The 19,664-nt window shown below is 37.9% G+C and overlaps 1 long non-coding RNA gene across 1 annotated transcript in view; it reads right to left on the bottom strand.

Annotated features, from left to right (window-relative positions):
• LOC140843391 (uncharacterized) overlaps positions 1-19,306 on the bottom strand; it is a 104,615-nt gene extending 85,309 nt beyond the window's left edge. The window contains exons 1-2 of the long non-coding RNA XR_012121103.1: positions 18,391-19,306; positions 8,050-8,105 (exon numbers count right to left, since the gene is read on the bottom strand). This is a non-coding gene — a long non-coding RNA (uncharacterized lncRNA). The remainder of the gene's footprint in view (positions 1-8,049; positions 8,106-18,390) is intronic.
• Between the last annotated feature and the right edge of the window lie 358 nt (positions 19,307-19,664).

The raw sequence follows: 19,664 nt of genomic DNA, 5'->3' as shown, positions 1-19,664 counted from the left end.
CACACCACTCACTCCAAAGAACAGATCCACCAGACAGAAAATAAGTAAGGACACAGAGGCACTGAACAACACACTAGACCAGATGGACCTAATAGACATCTATAGAAGTCTACATCCAAAAGCAATGGGATACACATTCTTCTCAAGTGCACCTGGAACATTCTCCAGAATAGACCACATACTAGGCCACAAAAAGAGCCTCAGTAAATTCCAAAAGACTGAAACCCTACCAACCAACTTTTCAGACCACAAAGGTATAAAACTAGAAGTAAATTGTACAAAGAAAGCAAAAAGGCTCACAAACACATGGAGGCATAACAACATGCTCCTAAATAATCAATGGATCAACAACCAAATTAAAATGGAGATCCAGCAATATATGGAAACAAATGACAACAACAACACAAAGCCTCAACTTCTGTGGGATGCAGCAAAAGCAGTCTTAAGAGAGTATATAGCAATCCAGTCATATTTAAAGAAGGAAGAACAATCCCAAATAAATAGTCTAATGTCACAATTATCGAAATTGGAAAAAGAAGAATAAATGAGGCCTAAGGTCAGCAGACAGAGGGACATAATAAAGATCAAGGAAAGAAATAAAATTGAGAAGAATAAAACAATAGAAAAAATCAATGAAACCAAGAGCTGGTTCTTCAAGAAAATAAACCAAATAGATAAGCCTCTAGTCAGACTTACTAAGAGAAAAAGAGAGTCAACACACATCAACAGAATCAGAAATGAGAAAGGAAAAATCATGACGGACCCCACAGAAATACAAAGAGTTATTAGAGAATATTGTGAAAACCTATATGCCAACAAGCTGGAAAACCTAGGAGGAATGGACAACTTCCTAGAAAAATACAACCTCCCAAGACTGACTCAGAAAGAAACAGAATCCAAACAGACCAATTATCAGCAACGAAATTGAAATGGTAATCAAAAAACTACCCAAGAACAAAACCCCCAGGCCAGACAGATTTACCTCAGAATTTTATCAGACATACAGAGAAGACATAATACCCGTTCTCCTCAAAGTTTTCCAAAAAATAGAAGAGGAGGGAATACTCCCAAACTCATTCTATGAAGCCAACATCACCCTAATACCAAAACCAGGCAAAGACCCCACCAAAAAAGAAAACTACAGACCAATATCCCTGATGAACGTAGATGCAAAAACACTCAACAAAATATTAGCAAACCGAATTCAAAAATACATCAAGAGGATCATACACCATGACCAAGTGGGATTCATCCCAGGGATACAATGATGGTACAACATTCGAAAATCCATCATCATCATCCATCACATCAACAAAAAGAAGGACAAAAACCACATGATCATCTCCATAGATGCTGAAAAAGCATTTGACAAAATTCAACATCCGTTCATGATAAAAACTCAGCAAAATGGGCACAGAGGGCAAGTACCTCAACATAATAAAGGCCATATACGATAAACCCACAGCTAACATCATACTGAACACCGAGAGGCTGAAAGCTTTTCATCTGAGATCGGGAACAAGACAGGGATGCCCACTCTCCTCACTGTTATTCAATGTGGTACTGGAGGTCCTAGCCATGGCAATAAGACAAAACAAAGAAATACAAGGAATCCAGATTGGTAAAGAAGCACTCAAACTGTCACTATTTGCAGATGACATGATATTGTACATAAAAAACCCTAAAGACTCCACTCCAAAACTACTAGAACTAATATTGGAATTCAACAAAGTTGCAGGATACCAAATTAATACACATAAATCTGTAACTTTCCTATACACTAACAATGAACTAACAGAAAGAGAAATCAGGAAAAGAATTCCATTCACAATAGCATCAAAAAGAATAAAATACCTAGGAATAAACCTAACCAAGGAAGTGAAAGACCTATACCCTGAAAACTACAAGACACTCTTAAGAGAAATTAAAGAGGTCACTAACAAATGGAAACTCATCCCATGCTCCTGACTGAAGAATTAATATCGTCAAAATGGCCATCCTGCCCAAAGCAATATACAGATTTGATGCAATCCCTATCAAATTACCAACAGCATTCTTCAATGAACTGGAACAAATAGTTCAACAATTCATATGGAACCACCAAAGACCCCGAACAGACAAAGCAATATTGAGAAGGAAGAATAAAGCAGGGGGGATCTCACTCTCCAACTTCAGCTCTACTACAAAGCCACTGTAATCAAGACAATTTGATACTTGCACAAGAACAGAGCCACAGACCAGTGGAACAGAATAGAGACTCCAGACATTAACCCAAACATATATGGCCAATTAATATACGATAAAGGAGCCATGGACATATACTGGGGAAATGACAATCTCTTCAGTAGATGGTGCTGGCAAAACTGGACAGCTACATGTAAGAGAATGAAATAGGATCATTGTCTAACCCCATACACAAAAGTAAAGTCCAAATGGATCAAAGACCTGAATGTAAGTCATGAAACCATAAAACTCTTAGAAAAAAACATAGGCAAAAATCTCATGGACATAAACATGAGTGACTTCTTCATGAACATATCTCCCTGGGCAAGGGAAACAAAGGCAAAAATGAACAAGTGGGACTATATCAAGCTTAAAAGCTTCTGTACAGCAAAGGACACCATCAATAGAACAAAGAGGTATCCTACAGTATGGGAGAACATATTCATATATGACAGATCCGATAAAGGATTGACATCCAAAATATATAAAGAGCTCACACACCTCAACAAACAAAAAGCAAATAATCCAATTAATAAATGGGCAGAGGAGCTGAACAGACAGTTCTCTAAAGAAGAAATCCAGATGGCCAACAGGCACATGATAAGATGCTCCACATCACTAATCATCAGAGAAATGCAAATTAAAACCACCATGAGATATAACCTCACACCAGGAAGGATCACCATCATCGAAAAGACAAACAACAACAAATGTTGGCAAGGTTGTAGAGAAAGTGAAACCCTCCTACACTGCTGGTGGGAATGTAAATTAGTTCAACCATTGTGGAAAGCAGTATGGAGGTTCCTCAGAATGCTCAAAATAGAAATACCATTTGACCCAGGGATTCCACTTCCAGGAATTTACCCTAAGAATGCAGCGCTCCAGTTTGAAAAAGACAGATGCATCCCTATGCTTATCGTTGCACTATTTACAATAGCTAAGATATGGAAGCAACCTAAATGTCCATCAGTAGATGAATGGATAATGAAGATGTGGTACATATACACAATGGAATATTACTCAGCCATAAGAAAAAAACAGATCCTACCATTCGCAACAACATGGATGGAGCTAGAGGGTATTATGCTCAGTGAAATAATCCAGGTGGAGAAAGACAAGTACCAAAGTATTTCACTCATATGTGGAGTATAAGAACAAAGGAAAACTGAAGGAACAAAACAGCAGCAGAATCACAGAACCCAAGAATGGACTAATAGTTACCAAAGGGGAAGGGACTGGGGAGGATGGGAGGGACGGGAGGGATAAGGGCAGGGAAAAAGAAAGAGGGCATTAAGATTAGCATGTATAGTGCATGGGGGGCACGGGGAGGGCTGTGGAACACAGAGAAGACAAGTAGTGATTTTATAGCATCTTACTATGCAAATGTACAGTGACTGTGAAGGGGTATGTTGGGGGGGGACTTGGTGAAGGGGGGAGCCCAGTAAACATAATGTTCTTCATGTAATTGTAGATTAATAATACCAAAATAAAAAAAAATTATTTTGAAATAATTGCAGATTCATATGTAGTTGTAAAAAATAATACAGAAATTCTGTGTACCCTTTACTCAGTTCCCCCAAATAGTCACATTTTACAAACTGTTGTACAGTATCATATATTGACATTGATGCAGTCAAGATGCAGGACAATTTACATTGTCCATAACCACAGGGATTCACGTTGCCACTTTATAGCCACACCAACTTCCCTACAACCTCTACTCCATCCCTAGCAACCACTAATTTGTTAATTTTGATAGTTTTATTATTTCAAGAATTGTATATAAATGGAATCATACAGTATTCTTTTGGGATTCACTTTTTTTTACTCGGCATAATTCCCTGAAGAGTCATCCATGTTGTGTCACAGCATTTTTTACCCAACATCTATATGTATTTGTTTATTAAACTAAGTTTCCCAAGAGCAGAGATTGTTTTGTACATTGTACTTAGAATGTAGACAGACTATAAATTTGCTCCAACCTCAGAGTTTTTAATTCAGTTGGTCAGGACAGGGCCTGAGAATCTGCATTTCTGACAAGCTCCCTGGTAATGTTGATGTTGCTTGTCCATGAGCCACACTTGGAAAATCACTGTTAAACATTTTCCCCCTCCCCCATTCACTTGCCTAATTTCTTAACCTTCAGCCCTTCCCTCACCCCAGAACATGATCTATGGCACACTGTACTTACCCAATCACATCACTTATCACGTTACTGTAATGTCCTATTTATGTGTGCTTTTCTTCCACCAGACTGTATCTTCAGCACCTACCACATCTGACAGAGTAAGCACTCAATGTATATGATGACTGAATAGATTTCTTAATTCTTTTACTTTAAAGGACTCAACTGAAACAGTATCTTTATAGACATAGGATATTTAGAAGGAAGTGCTTCTTAATGTGGGAGAAATAAAAGATGAAAACACTAAGGACCTCTTCATTGATGGTTTTAAGGAAAAATATGGCAAGTATTTGCTGGAAGTGTTAGTGTTTATTGCAATTTTTTTCAACCAAAATATCACACACTGAAATGATGACAAAGGTCAAGTATGCAAACTAAGATACTTTGCCCATTACTTTTTCAATAATTACTTCAAAGTCTGTATTTTGTTTTTCTAAAAGTGTACTCTTTTGCCTTCAGACTGAACATCTGAAATCACAACTGACCCCCCCAGAGCCAGTCAGATGTTGAAATCTGAACATACTTGTTTGCACAGGTGTATAAACCATTATCTAAAATTCCAACATCAACAAAAAGCTCTAGAAACCTAAAGTCTTCCTTAACTTTGAGGCAAACTCAATTGGCAGCAAAATCTGACCTGAACAGATGTGTGGCTATTATATAGGTTATATAGCCTTTATTATCCTAATTAGGGTTAATACTAATGCATTTTTGTTACAGAAACAGTAATATATTTGATTGTAACATGATGCTCCAGATCCTGCTGAGGCATTACAGAAAAAAAGGTATATGAGTAGGACTAGGGGAAAGGGGTTGAGAAATGGGAGTAACTGCTAACAGGTACTAGGTTTCTTTTAGAAAAGACTAAAATGTTCTAAAATTAGATATGGTGATGATTGCAAATCCCAGTGAATATATTAAAGAACACTCACTTTATACTTTAAATGGGTGGATTGTATAGCATGTGACTTACACCTTAACAAAGAAGAAAGATCAAGCCAGACCCACACAGCCAAAAAGAAAAAAAATGTATGTGCATTATATTCCCATCTAAAATTCCAAGAATTCTGAGTTCTGAAACACATTGGTTCCAAAGAATTTGGATAAAGGATTATGTGCCTATATCAAGGGTAAAATAACAATTTCTCTTAATCTCTGTTTTTTTGCCTACTGTATTCAAAATATTTATCCAACTAATGCCCTCTACTCCTGAAAAATTGGTCTTATTAAAAATAACTTTCTTCATTTTATGGTTTTTATTAAAGTATAGTTGATATATAATCTTATATTGGTTTCAAGTATACAACACAGTGGTTTAGCAGTTACCCATATTATTAATCTTCACCCCTGTTAATGCAGTTACTATCTGTCAACATAGGAAGATGTTACAGAATCATTGGCTATATTCTTTATGCTGTACTACTATCCCTGTGACTTTTATGATTGAGATTTTTGTGCCCTTTCATCCCCCCACACTCCCATCCACCTACCCAAACCCCTCTCCCATGGTAACCACCAGTCACTTTTCAGTGTCTATGGATCTACTGCTGTTTTGTTCATTTTAAAATTCCACAAGTAGGTGAAATCATATAGTATTTGCCTTTCTCCACTTGGCTTAATTCACTTAGCATAACACCTTCTAGGTCCAACCATGTTGTTGCAAATGACAGGACTTCTCTTTTACAGCTGGATAGTATTCCACTGTATATGTGTACCACCTCTTCTCTATCTATTCATCTACTGATGAACACTTTGGTTGCTTCTGTAACTTGGCTATTATAAATAATGCAGCAATACCATAGGGGTACATATATCTTTTCAAATCAGGAATTTTGTTTTATTTGGGTAAATTCCTAGATGTGCAGTTACTGGGTTGTATGCTATTTCTATTTTTAGTTTTTTGAGGAACCTCCATACTGCTTTCCACAGTGGCTGCACCAACTTACATTCCCACCAACAGTGTAGGAGGGTTTCCTTTTCTCCACATCCTCACCAACATTTGTTAGTTCTTGTCTTTTGGATTGTGGCTATTATAATTGGTGTGAGGTGATAACTCATGGTTTTGACTTGCATTTCCCTGATGATTAGTAATGTGGAGCATCTTTTCACGTGCCCATTGGCCATTTGTATTTCTTCTTTGGCAAAAACATCTGTTCAGGTCCTCTGCCCATTTTTTAGTCAGGTTATTTGTTTTTTGGTATTAATGTTTATGAGTTCTTTATATATTTTGGATGTTAACACCTTATCAGATAGTTTATGAATTTATTCTCCCATACTGTAGGTTGCATTTTGTTCTGTTGATGGTGTCCTTTGCTGTAGAGAAGCTCTTTAGTTTGAAATAGTCCTACTTGTTCATTTTTTGTTTTGTTTCCCTTGCCCAGGAGATGTGTTCTGAAAAAACTTGCTCAGGCTTACATTTAAGAGATTCTTGCCTATGTTTTCTTCTAAGAGTTTTATGGTTTCATGTCTTACATTTAGGTCTTTAATTAATTTTAAGTTTACTATTGTGTATGGCTCATTTTATGTTTTAATATCAGCTAAATATTATTGGGAATTCAATGTTGCTATTCGTATGAGACTTTCTTTTTACATCAGGATATTCTGTACTTTCATGGGATCCTTGTGGCTCATTTCCATAAGATGAATCATCGTCATCTTCACATGAATCACCATCAGAACAATTCAAAGTATAGAACTAAAAAATACATCTCGTGGAAAACATATTTTGAAACACATTTGAAAGACTAATATCACATTTACAAGCCTTTGATATGTGGCAGTCTGAACTGATGAAAGTAAAATTTTTGTGTATTAAGATATAAAGGAGACAACAATAAACAGATATTATCATTGTAAAGAGCAAGAAACTCCTAAAATATACGTAGGAATGAACAAGAAAAGTACAGAATCTATGTAAAAAATATGCTACTGGGAAATTGCAAAATAAAAATTATGTAAATAGAGACTGAGATTTTTTAAACCGTATGTAAATAGAGGTTCACATGTTTTTAGATGGCATATTTGGTTATGAAAGAAACAGAAGTCATTCTGGTGAGCTTAACCTGAAAGTTTTTTTGAAGGAAGAGAGATGCTTTATGTAGATCCCCAAGAGCAGAAAGGGCAGTAGGGCCTCAGGAGAGGCAAACCAGGACCTAGAAAGCCCCAGAACCCCAGGCAGCTACCCAACTCACCATCTTCTGAGATCATGGGACTTCTTAGCTTTGTTTTTCTATGTGTATCTGCCTGTCTCTGCTGGCCTGCTTTCTCTGCACTACCTGTAAGCCAAACATCTCTCCCTGCTTTACCCTGTCATCACTTTCTAGGTCAAGAGATCAGGTAAGACTAATTATAAATTTCTGGGAAAGAGAATCTGAGTGGACTGGCTTGAATCAGTTTTTCACCTACCCCTATTCTAATCAACTATGGCAGGGGAAGGGAGGGAAGGGTCAAGTGGGTATCTGCTCATTAACAAGAGATAAGGATAGAGACTGGGACATGGGGGAGTGAGGCAGGCAAACTGAATGGCATATCCATTATAGATGAACAGATTCCATAGTGTGGAAAGACAATGTAACATAGAGGTTAACAGCATAGGCTCAGAGCCAAACTTCCTGAGTTTGGCTTTTGACTTTGCCACTTACTAATTAGCTGCTTGACCTTGGACAAGTTATTCACTCTTTATGCTCAGTTTCCTCATCTGTAAAATGAAGGTGATAATAAGAGTTGTGATGTGGATTAAATGAATTAACACAACTAAAGTACTCAGTAAAACTACACATGTACTTATTTTTTATAAAGATGTCCATTTTCCTTAAATTAATTATAAAATTGATGCAATTCCAATCAAAATCACAACTTTTTAAATTTGACAAAATGAGTTTAAGGTTACTATGGAGGAACACTGTCTATGGAGAGAATGACAGGAGTAAAAAGGGAAGAGCATATAGATGGATTCAAGTGATTGATAATGTTCTAGATCTTAGGTTGGCAGTTTGTTTCATATTACGTTTTTAACTTTACATATATTACAAAATTTTCTTTTATATAAACATAGTCCCTGACTTACAATGGTTCAGCTTATGATTTTTTGACTTTATAAGAGTGTGAAAGCACTACACATTCAGGAGAAACTGTACTTTAAATTTTGAATTTTTATCTTTTCCCAGGCTAGTGATAAGTACTAGGATACTCTCATGATGCTGTACAGCATCAGCAACCAAGAGCTCACAGTCAGTCAGTCATGTGATCACCAGGGTGAACAGATCCACTTATAACTATTCTGTACCCATACAACCATTCTGTTTTCCACTTTCCATACAGTACTCAATAAATTACATGAGATATTCAACACTATTATAAAATAGACTGGGTTAGATGATTTTGCCCAACTGTAGCCTAATGTAAGTGGTCTGAGCACATTTAAAGTAGGTTAGGCTAAATTGTGGCGTTCAGTAGACTAGGTGTATTAAATGCATTTTGACTTGCAGGATTTTCAACTTATGATGGGTTTATGGGGATATAACTCATTGTAAGTCAAGGAAGATCTGTATATCAAATATACATTTAGAAGACAACTCTTTTTCAAAAAACTCTGTAAGAGAAGTTTATTAAGCAGGGATTTACTCTACCAGAAATTTAAAAATAATTAAAAAGTACATTGAAACAATATTACTATCTAGTAACAAACCAATGGAACAGAAAATAAAGTACATATGGAAATTTATACTGCATAAAGGCACCATTTAAAATTTATAGAGAAGATTGAGTATTCAATAAATGTCATGAGACAACCAGCCAAGTTGTTTAGAAAAAAAAAGTCAAGATATATTCTTCCCTTCCCTCTCATCAATGAATTTCAGATGGATTAAATATTGAAATATTTTTAAAAATATGCCAGAATATACACAGGTAAGCATGAGATCAAAGCTGGAAACATAAAGGATAAAAATAATTGATATGCCTACATAAAGATGCAAAACTTCATCATGTAAATGTCCATTCATTTACACTTATTTATGGGTTCAGATTTTGATTAATTCTATATAGTTTATTATAGTACAAAATTGTACATATATAATTCTATGGTATATTTCATATAAGCTTATCATGTACTTTTTCTTGTACTCCTTATTGTCTATTTAGCCTACACATCATGTCACGATAGTTCATTCTTTTCTACCCTGCTTCCCTCCCCCTTTCATAATTAACTTTCTTTCAAAGTTATGGCCATTTAATTTTTTTCAAGTGAATTTTAGTATTTTCTTAAGATCTATGAAGTGTCTTTGCATTTTTAATTGGAACTGATAATCTACAAATAACTTAGAGATTAATGTAATTTATTATTTCTATTTTAGTCCATCTAGTATCATACATTCTTCCTTTTTGCTAGATTTCCTTTTTTTCTGCAAATAGAAATTTTCCTGTATAGAAGTCGTTAAAAAGAGAGAAAGCTACACAAAAGTAAACTTGAAAGGGATCAAAGTCCTTAATGTAAGTCATGAAACCATAAAACTCTTAGAAGACAACACAGGCAAAAATCTCCTGAATATAAGCATGAGCAACTTCTTCCGGAATGCATCTCCTTGAGCAAGGGAAACAAAAGCAAAAATGAACTCATGGGACTACATCAAACTAAAAAGTTTCTGTACGGCAAAGGACACCATCAACAGACCAAAAAGGCATCCTACAGTATGGGAGAATATATTTGTAGATGACATATCTGGCAAGGTGTTAACATCCAAAATATATAAAGAACTCACATGCCTCAACACCCAAAAAGCAAATAACCTGATTAAAAAATGGACAGAGGATATGAACTGACAATTCTCCAAAGAAGAAATTCAGATGGCCAACAGACACATGAAAAGATGCTCCACATCACTAATCATCAGGGAAATGCAAATTAAAACCACAATGAGATATCACCTCACACTAGTAAGGATGGCCAGCATCAAAAAGATTAAGAACAACAAATGCTGGTGAGGATGCAGAGAAAGGAGATCCTCTTACACTGCTTGTGGGAATGTAAGCTAGTTCAACCATTGTGGAAAGCAATATGGAGGTTCCTCAAAAAACTAAAAATAGAAATACCATTTGACCCGGGAATCCCACTCCTTGGAATTTACCCAAAGAATACAACTTCTCAGATTCAAAAAGACACATGCACCCCTATGTTTGTTGCAGCACTATTTACAATAGCCAAGATATGGAAGGAACCTAAGTGTCCATCAGTAGATGATGGATAAAGAAGATGTGGTACATATACACAACTGAATACTATTCAGCCATAAGGAAGAAACAGATCTTACCATTTGCAAAAACATGGATGGAGCTGGAGGATATTATGCTCAGTGAAATAAGCCAGGTGGAGAAAGATAAGTGCCAAATGATTTCCCTTATTTGTGGAGTATAACAATGAAGCAAAGCTGAAGGAACAAAATAGCAGGAGACTCACAGACTCCAAAAAGGGACTAGTGGTTACCAAAAGGGAGGGGTGTGGGAGGGTGCATCAGGAGGGATGGAGAAGGGGATTTAGGGGTATTATGTTTAGTACACATGATGTGTGGGGCTCACAGGGAAAACAGTGAAGCACAGAGAAGGCAAACAGTGAATCTGTGGTGTCTTGCTGCACTGATGGACAGTGACTGCATTGGGGTATGGGTGGGAACTTGATAACATGGGTAAATGTAGTAACCACATTGTTTTTTTCATGTGAAACCTTCATAAGAGTGTATATTAATAATACCTTAATAAAAAAAATTTTTTTAAAGAGAAAGAAGGAGCCAAGATGTCAGCATGAGTAGGGCAGCGGAAATCTCTCAAAACCATATATATTTTTGAAAATACAACAATGACAACTATTCCTGAAAGAGGGACCAGAAGATATAGTACAAGAGCCAGGCAACATCTACATCTGCAAGAATTCAGCGTCTCACAAAGGGGGTAAGATACAAGCTGTGGCCCAGTGGGACCCAAGTGCTCCCCCACCACAGCTCCCCAGCAGGAGGAGAGGAGTAGGAGCAGGGAGGGAGAGGGAACCCAGGACTGCTAAATACCCAGCCCTAGTCATCTGCACCGGGAGCACAGACACACAGTGCGTGGCATGCTGGATATTAGGGAAGCAGAACAGTAAAACCTGTGAGTGGGTCCCCACAGCCGGTGCCCCTGGGACAAAAGAAAAGCGAGTGCTTTTTGAAAGTCTTAAAGGGACAGAGGCATCACAGCTGGATGGAAGCATACCGGTACACTCAGCTCAGCAGCTGGGAATCCTGGGGAATTCTGGGCACCCTAAGCCTCCGAGAGGCAGTGCAGCTCTGAGGTCCCTCATGGTGATAAACAGCCTCCCGTCCATTCCCCCTCCGGCGCGGCCCCACCATAGCAGGGGAGCAGCCTGAGAGTGGCCACATCCACAGCAACAACCCAGAGCCTCCTCCGCAGCCACCCGGGCCAGACTCAGAGGCCCCACTGGTGCGCAGCTGCCCAGCACAAGCCACTATGGGTTGCCATTCTCACAGAAGAGGAAGGTGACCAGCAAGCGGGAAGAGACTTTGTTCTCCTAGCTGACACACACAACAACTGCCCATGAAAAGGCAGAAGAAATTGATTCAGTCCAGACTTACCCAGACAACCCCTGAGAAGGAGCTTGGGGAGATAGATTTAACCAACCTTCCTGAAAAAGAATTCAAAATAAAGGTCATAACCATGCTGATGGAGCTTCAGAGAAATATGTAAGAGCTAACGGATAAAGTTGGGAGGGAGAATACAGAAACAAAACAATCTCTGGAAGGACTTAAGAGCAGACTGGATGAAGTGCAAGAGGCTGTTAATGGAATAGAAATCAGAGAACAGGAACACAGAGAAGCTGAGGCAAAGAGAGATCAAAGGATCTCCAGGAATGAAAGAATATTAAGAGAACTGTGTGACCAATCCAAATGGAACAATACCAGAAGAAGAAGAAGAGAGGAAAAGGGATAGAAAGTATATTTGAAGAAATAATTGCTGAAAACTTCCCCAAACTAGGGGAGGAAATAGTCTCTCAGACCACAAAAGTCTACAGAACTCCCAACAGAAGGGACCAAAGGAGGACAACACCAAGACACATAATAATTAAAATGGCAAAGATCAAGGAAAAGGACAGAGTATTAAAGGCACCCAAAGAGAGAAAAAAGATCACCTACAAAGGAAAATCCATCAGGCTATCATCAGACTTCTCAAAAGGAAGCTAATAGGCCAGAAGAGAATGGCATGATATATTTAATGCAATGAAACAGAAGGGCCTTGATCCAAGGATATTATATCCAGCATGATTATCATTTAAATATGAAGGAGGGATTAAACAATTCCCAGACAAGCAAAAGTTAAGGGAATTTGCCTCCCACTAACCACCACTACAGTGTATTTTAGAGGGACTGCCCTAGATGGAAGCACTCCTAAGCCTAAATAGATGTCACCAGAGAAAATAAAATCGCAGCAAAGAAAGCAGACCAACCAAATACTAACTAAAGGCAAAAAATAAAATCAACTACTCATAAAAGCAGTCAAAGGAAACACAAAAGAGCACAGAATTAAACACCTAATATATAAAGAATGGAGGAGGAGGAATAAGAAGGGAGAGAAATAAAGAATCATCAGACTGTTTATAATAGCTCAATAAGCGAGTTCAGTTAGCAGTTAAAAGAAGCTAACCTTGAACCTTTGGTAACCACGAATTTAAAGCCTGCAATGACGATAGGTAGTATCTTTCAATAATCACCCTAAATGTAAATAGACTGAATGCACCAATCAAAAGAGACAGAATAACAGAATGGATAAAAAAGCAAGACCCATCTAAATGCTGCTTACAACAGACGCACCTCAAACCCAAAGACATATACAGACTAACAGTCAAGGGATGGAAAAAGATATTTCATGCAAACAACAGGGAGAAAAAAGCAGGTGTTGCAGTACTAGTATCAGAAAAAATAAACTTCAAAACAAAGAAAGTAACAAGAAATAAAGAAGGACATGACATAATGATAAAGGGCTCAGTCCAACAAGAGGATATAACCATTATAGACATAGATGCACCCAATACAGGAACACCAATATATGTGAAACAAATACTAACAGAATTAAAGGAGGAAATAGAATGCAATGCATTTGTTCTAGGAGACTTCAACACTCCACTCCCTCTGAAGGACAGATCAACCAGACGGAAAATAAGTAAGGACACAGAGGCACTGAACAACACACCTAGAACAGATGGACCTAATAGACATCTACAGAACTCTACACCCAAAAGCAGCAGGGTACACATTCCTCTCAAGTGCACATGCACATGGAACATTTTCCAGCATAGACCACATACTAGGCCACAAAAAGAGTCTCAGTAAATTCAAAAAGATTGAAATTCTACCAACCAACTTCTTGGACCACAAAGGGATAAAACTAGAAATAAATTGTACAAAGAAAGCAAAAAGGCTCACAAACACATGGAGGCTTAACAACATGCTCCTAAATAATCAATGGATCAATGACCAAATTAAAATAGAGATCAAGCAATATATGGAGACAAATGACAAGAACAACACAAAGTCCCAACTTCTGTGGGACACAGCAAAAGCAGTTCTAAGAGGAAAGTATATAGCAATCCAGAATATTTAAAGAAGGAAGAACAATCCCAAATGAATAGTATGAAGTTACAATTATTGAAATTGGAAAAAGAAGAACAAATGAGGCCTAAAGTCAGCAGAAGGAGGGACATAATAAATATCAGAGAAGAAATAAATAAAATTGAGAGGAATAAAACAATAGAAAAAATCAATGAAACCAAGAGCTGGTTCTGCGAGAAAATAAACAAAATAGTAAGCCCCAAGCCAGACTTATTACTAGAAAAAGAGAATCAACACACATCAACAAAATGAGAAAGGAAAAATCACGATGGACCCCACAGAAATACAAAGAACTATTAGAGAATACTATGAGAATCTATATGCTAACAAGCTGGAAAACCTAGAAGAAATGGACAACTTCCTAGAAAAATACAACCTTCCAAGACTGACCAAGGAAGAAACAGAAAATCTAAACAGACCAATTACCAGCAATGAAATTGAAGTGGTAATCAAAAAAACTACCCAAGAGCAAAACCTCCAGGCCACATGGATTTACCTCAGAATTTTATCAGACATACAGAGAGGACATAATACCCGTTCTCCTTAAAGTTTTCCAAAAAATAGAAGAGGAGGGAACACTCCCAAATTCAGTATATGAAGCCAGTATCACCCTAATACCAAAACCAAGCAAAGGCCCCATCAAAAAAGAAAATTACAGAACAATATCCCTGAAGAACATAGATGCAAAAATACTCAATAAAATATTAGCAACCCAAATTCAAAAATACATCAAGAGGATCATACACCATGATGAAGTGGGATTCATCTCAGGGATGCAATGATGGTACATTAGAAAATCCATCAACGTCATCTACCACATCAACAAAAAGAAGGACAAAAACCACATGATCAGCTCCATAAATACTGAAAGAGCATTTGACAAAATTCAACATCCATTCATGCTAAAAACTCTCAACAAAATGGGTACAGGGGGCAAGTACATCAACATAATAAAGGCCATATATCATAAACCCACAGCCAACATCATACTTAGCAGCAAGAAGCTGAAAGCATTGCCTCTAAGATCGGGAACAAGACAGGGATGCCCACTCTCTCCACTGTTATTCAACATAGTACTGGAGGTCCTAGCCACAGCATTAGACCAAACAAAGAAATACAAGGAATCTAGATTGCTAAGGAAGAAGTCAAACTGTCACTATTTGCAGATGACATGATATTATACATAAAAAACCCTAAAGACTCCACTCCAAAACTACTAGAATATCAGAATTCAGCAAACTTGCAGGATACAAAATTAATACACAGCAATCTGTGGCTTTCCTATACACTAACAATGAACTAACAGAAAGAGAAATCAGGAAAACAATTCCATTCACAATTGCATCAAAAAGAATAAAATACCTAGGAATAAACCTAACCAAAGAAGTGAAAGACCTATACACTGAAAACTACAAGACACTCTTAAGAGAAATTAAAGAGGACGCTAACAAACGGAAACTCATCCTATGCTCTTGGCTAGGAAGAATTAATATTGTTAAAATGGCCATCCTGCCTAAAGCAATCTACAAATTCAATGCAATCCCTATCAAAATACCAACAGCATTCTTCAACAAACTGGAACAAATAGTTCAAAAATTCATATGGAACCACAAAAGACCCTGAATAACCAAACCAATCACGAGAAGGAAGAATAAAGTGAGTGGGATCTCGCTCCCCAACTTCAAGCTCTACTACAAAGCCACAGTAATCAAGACAATTTGGTACTGGCACAAAAACAGACCCACAAACCAGTGCAAGAGAATTAAGACTCCAGATATTAACCCAAACATTTATGGTCAATTAATATACGATAAAGGAGCCATGGACATACAATGGGGAAATGACAGCCTCTTCAACAGATGGTGCTGGCAAAACTGGACAGCTACATGTAAGAGAATGAAACTGGATCACTGTCTAACCCCATACACAAAAGCAAATTCAAAATGGATCAAAGACCTGAATGTAAGTCATGAAACCATAAAACTCTTAGAAAAAAGCATAGGCAAAAATCTCTTGGACATAAACGTGAGTGACTTCTTCATAAACATATCTCCCTAGGCAAGGGAAACAAAAGCAAAAATGAACAAGTGGGACTATATCAAGCTGAAAAGCTTCTGTACAGCAAGGGACACCATCAATAGAACAAAAAGGCATCCTACAGTATGGGAGAATATATTCATAAATGGTTATCAAAATCTGATAAAGGGTTGACATCCAAAATATATAAAGAGCTCACACCCCTCAACAAACAAAAAGCAAATAATCCAATTAAAAAATGGGGAGAGGAGCTGAACAGACACCAGACACTTTTCCAAAGGAGAAATCCAGATGGCCAACAGACACATGAAAAGATGCTCCACATCGCTCATCATCAGAGAAATGCAAATTAAAAACAAAATGAGGTATCACCTCAGACCAGTAAGGATCGCCACCGTCCAAAAGACAAACAACAAATGTTGGCAAGGTTGTGGAGAAAGGGGAACCCTCGTACACTGCTGATGGGAATGTAAATTCGTTCAACCATTGTGGAAAGTAGTATGAAGGTTCCTCAAAAAGCTCAAAATAGAAATACCATTTGACCCAGGAATTCCACTTCCAGAAATTTACCCTAAGAACACAGCAGCCCAGTTTGAAAAAGACAGATGCACCCCTATGTTTATCGCAGCAGTATTTATAATAGCCAAGAAATGGAAGCAACCTAAGTGTCCATCAGTAAATGAATGGATAAAGAAGATGTGGTACATATACACAGTGGAATATTATTCAGTCATAAGAAGAAAACAAATCCTATCATTTGCAACAACATGGATGCAGCTAGAGGGAATTATGCTCAGTGAAATAAGCCAGGTGGAGAAAGACAAGTACCAAATGATTTCACTCATATGTGGCTGAAGGAACAAAACAGCAGCAGAATCACAGAACCCAAGAATGGACTAACAGTTACCAAAGGGAAAGGGACTGGGGAGGATGGGTGGGAAGGGGGGGATAAGGGGTGGGGAAGAAAGGGGCCATTAAGATTAGCATGTATAATGTGGGGGGAGGCACAGAGAGGGCTGTACAACACAGAAAAGACAAGTAGTGATTCTACAGCATCTTACTAGCTGATGTACAGTGACTGTAATTGGGTTTGTGGAGGGGACTTGGTGAAGGTTGAAGTCTAGTAAACAATGTTCCTCATGTAATTGTAAATTAATGATACCAAAAAAAAAATTAAAAAGAAAAGAAAGAAAATACCCAAACAAAAAAAAAGAGAGAAAGAAAAGCTTCCTTCAGCAAATAAATCACAGGCCATATTAAAAGATGAATTTTTAAAAATGGGAAAATTTGTAATTATATTTCTGACAAAAAGTTAATATTCCTAATATGTAAAAAACAACTGTAATTTTTTATTGTAAATATTTCAACTTAAAAATAGGCAGAAATCATGAATTGGTAACTCACAAATACAGAGCCCACACATATATGAAAGATGTTTGTTTTACACTTAGTCAACAAAATACAAAGTCAAACAAGATGGCAGAAGATGTTTAAAAGGAGGTATGTATCACCATCTCAAGATTGACAATACTCAAGATTAGCAAGGAGATACAGCCACAGCTGTCATTCGTTAGTAGGAAAGTAGTAAATGCATTTTGAGGGGACAGTCAGGTAACATGGTCTAGAATCTTAGAAATGTGCATTCCCAGTAATTATATTTCTATTAATTTATTGTAATAAAGGAGGCATGTACAGATTTATGTATAATAACCACCTAGTATTATTGTGAAAAACTAATAACTCAAGTCCAACTATTTAAGGATTGAACAAATTATACCCATACAGCCATTAAATGCCATTACATATAGCTATTAAAAATGATTATCTTATCTATTTTAATTATATGAAAGATATTAGCCATGGGGAGAACGTAACATGCTCACACTTGCCTAGTAAAAAACAAAACTACGTGTATATAAGAAAAGTCTCCAAGTTTATACAGTAGTATGCTAATACCGGTATTTCGAGTGACAAGATCTGAGGTGAGTTTAACTTTCCTTAATACTTTTATGTACTATTGGGCAGTTTCGCAAGGAGCAGGCATTTTTTTTAAAAAGCAGTATTCTTACAGTCAAAAAACACAAGGAAATTAGTTACTAATTTGAGAAGAAAACCGGTAGTGGGTCAGGATCCCGCTGGTGGGGGAGAGTGGGTAGAGTGATGGGGCTGCCGGACGCGGGAGCGTGGCCCCCCATCACCCAGGAAGCACAGCGACCAGAACCCGCCAGGCGGAACCGCGGGAACTCTGGGTAACGCACGAACGCCCCATTACCTCACGAGGAAGAAAGCTCTTACCATTTCAAAGAACAACTAGAACCTCTTTCAACACATCAGCTATTAACCTGAGCGAAGTCTAGGGACGTTTCTCTCCTAAGATGAGTGTGGGAGGGGAAGGTGAAGGGTTTTCCTTGAAAAAGCTTTCCCCTGTCTTGCCAACTTCTCCCCAACTTCCCCTCAGGAGGGGCTTCGAGGCCGTCCCTCGGAAGGCAGTTCCTATAGAGGACGACTACAGCGAAGGCTGTGAGGGAAACACCGGCGAAAGGACTATAGTGTTTGATCGCCGACCGGAAAAGAGAAGGGAGGCGCGGCAGAGCCCGGGGGTGTAGAGGCGAGGCACGCTCTGATTGGTCCGCAGCTCCTCGGGTCCGACGCGCCACTACGGGCGGGACGCGACCGCGCGCCTGCGCAGAGGCGCCCCGCCGCCCCCAGGTCGTCCTTGCGGTTGCGCGCGTCTCAGAGCGGGGCGGAGCAAGGGGGAGTGATCAATGTCCTGGAGAAGCTCTGGGTTAATTTTCCTTGTACCGGTTACTAGCCGGCCGGTGTAGTTAAGGGAGTTTTTCCTACGAAGCCTGGCTCACGGCCGGCCTGGGACTGTGGAGGAGTAAGAGGCGAGGCCTAGGGAGACTGGTTCAACTTATCAGGAACCAACCAATTCCTCAAAAACCAAAACTATCAAAATTCACCCAACATAAAACAGTCATTAAAAGGGAAAAGTCCCAATTCATTTTGAGTCCCTTGTCACCCCGATATTGAAACCAAAAATATTACAAGAAAACTACAGATAATTGTCCCTTATGACCATAGAAAAATCTTCAACTAAGTATTTGAAAATTCAATCCAGTAATATAAAAAAATGAATCGTTATGACCAAGGGAAGGTTATTCTGAGAATGTGTGGCTGATTTAATGTTGGAAAGTCAATGTAATCTATCAGTTTTAACAGTCTAAAGGAAATCACATGACTATATTAATTGATGTTGCAAAACAATTTGAAAAGTTAAGCATTGATTCATGATTAAAAAAATTCTCAGACTAGTGATAGAAAGGATTTTCCTAAACATGATCTTCAAAAATCTTGCATCTAACACTGTACTTGATGAAAAGCTGAATGCTTACCCTTAAGGTCAAGAACAAGTCAAAGTTGTCTTATCTCACTACTATTCAACTGCCTACTGGAAGTCCTATATAGTGGAGGCAAGGAAAAAAAAAGGCATACAGATTGAAAGGAAGAAATAAAACCTTCCCTATTTGCAGATGACGTGATTGTCTACAAAGAAAACTCCAAAGAAT

This window comes from Manis javanica, chromosome 1 (assembly GCF_040802235.1).
Source record: "Manis javanica isolate MJ-LG chromosome 1, MJ_LKY, whole genome shotgun sequence".
In the NCBI taxonomy this organism is placed as follows: Eukaryota; Metazoa; Chordata; class Mammalia; order Pholidota; family Manidae; genus Manis; species Manis javanica.
Note: the sequence above shows the minus strand (reverse complement) of the source record. Positions and strands in the feature narration are given on the sequence as shown.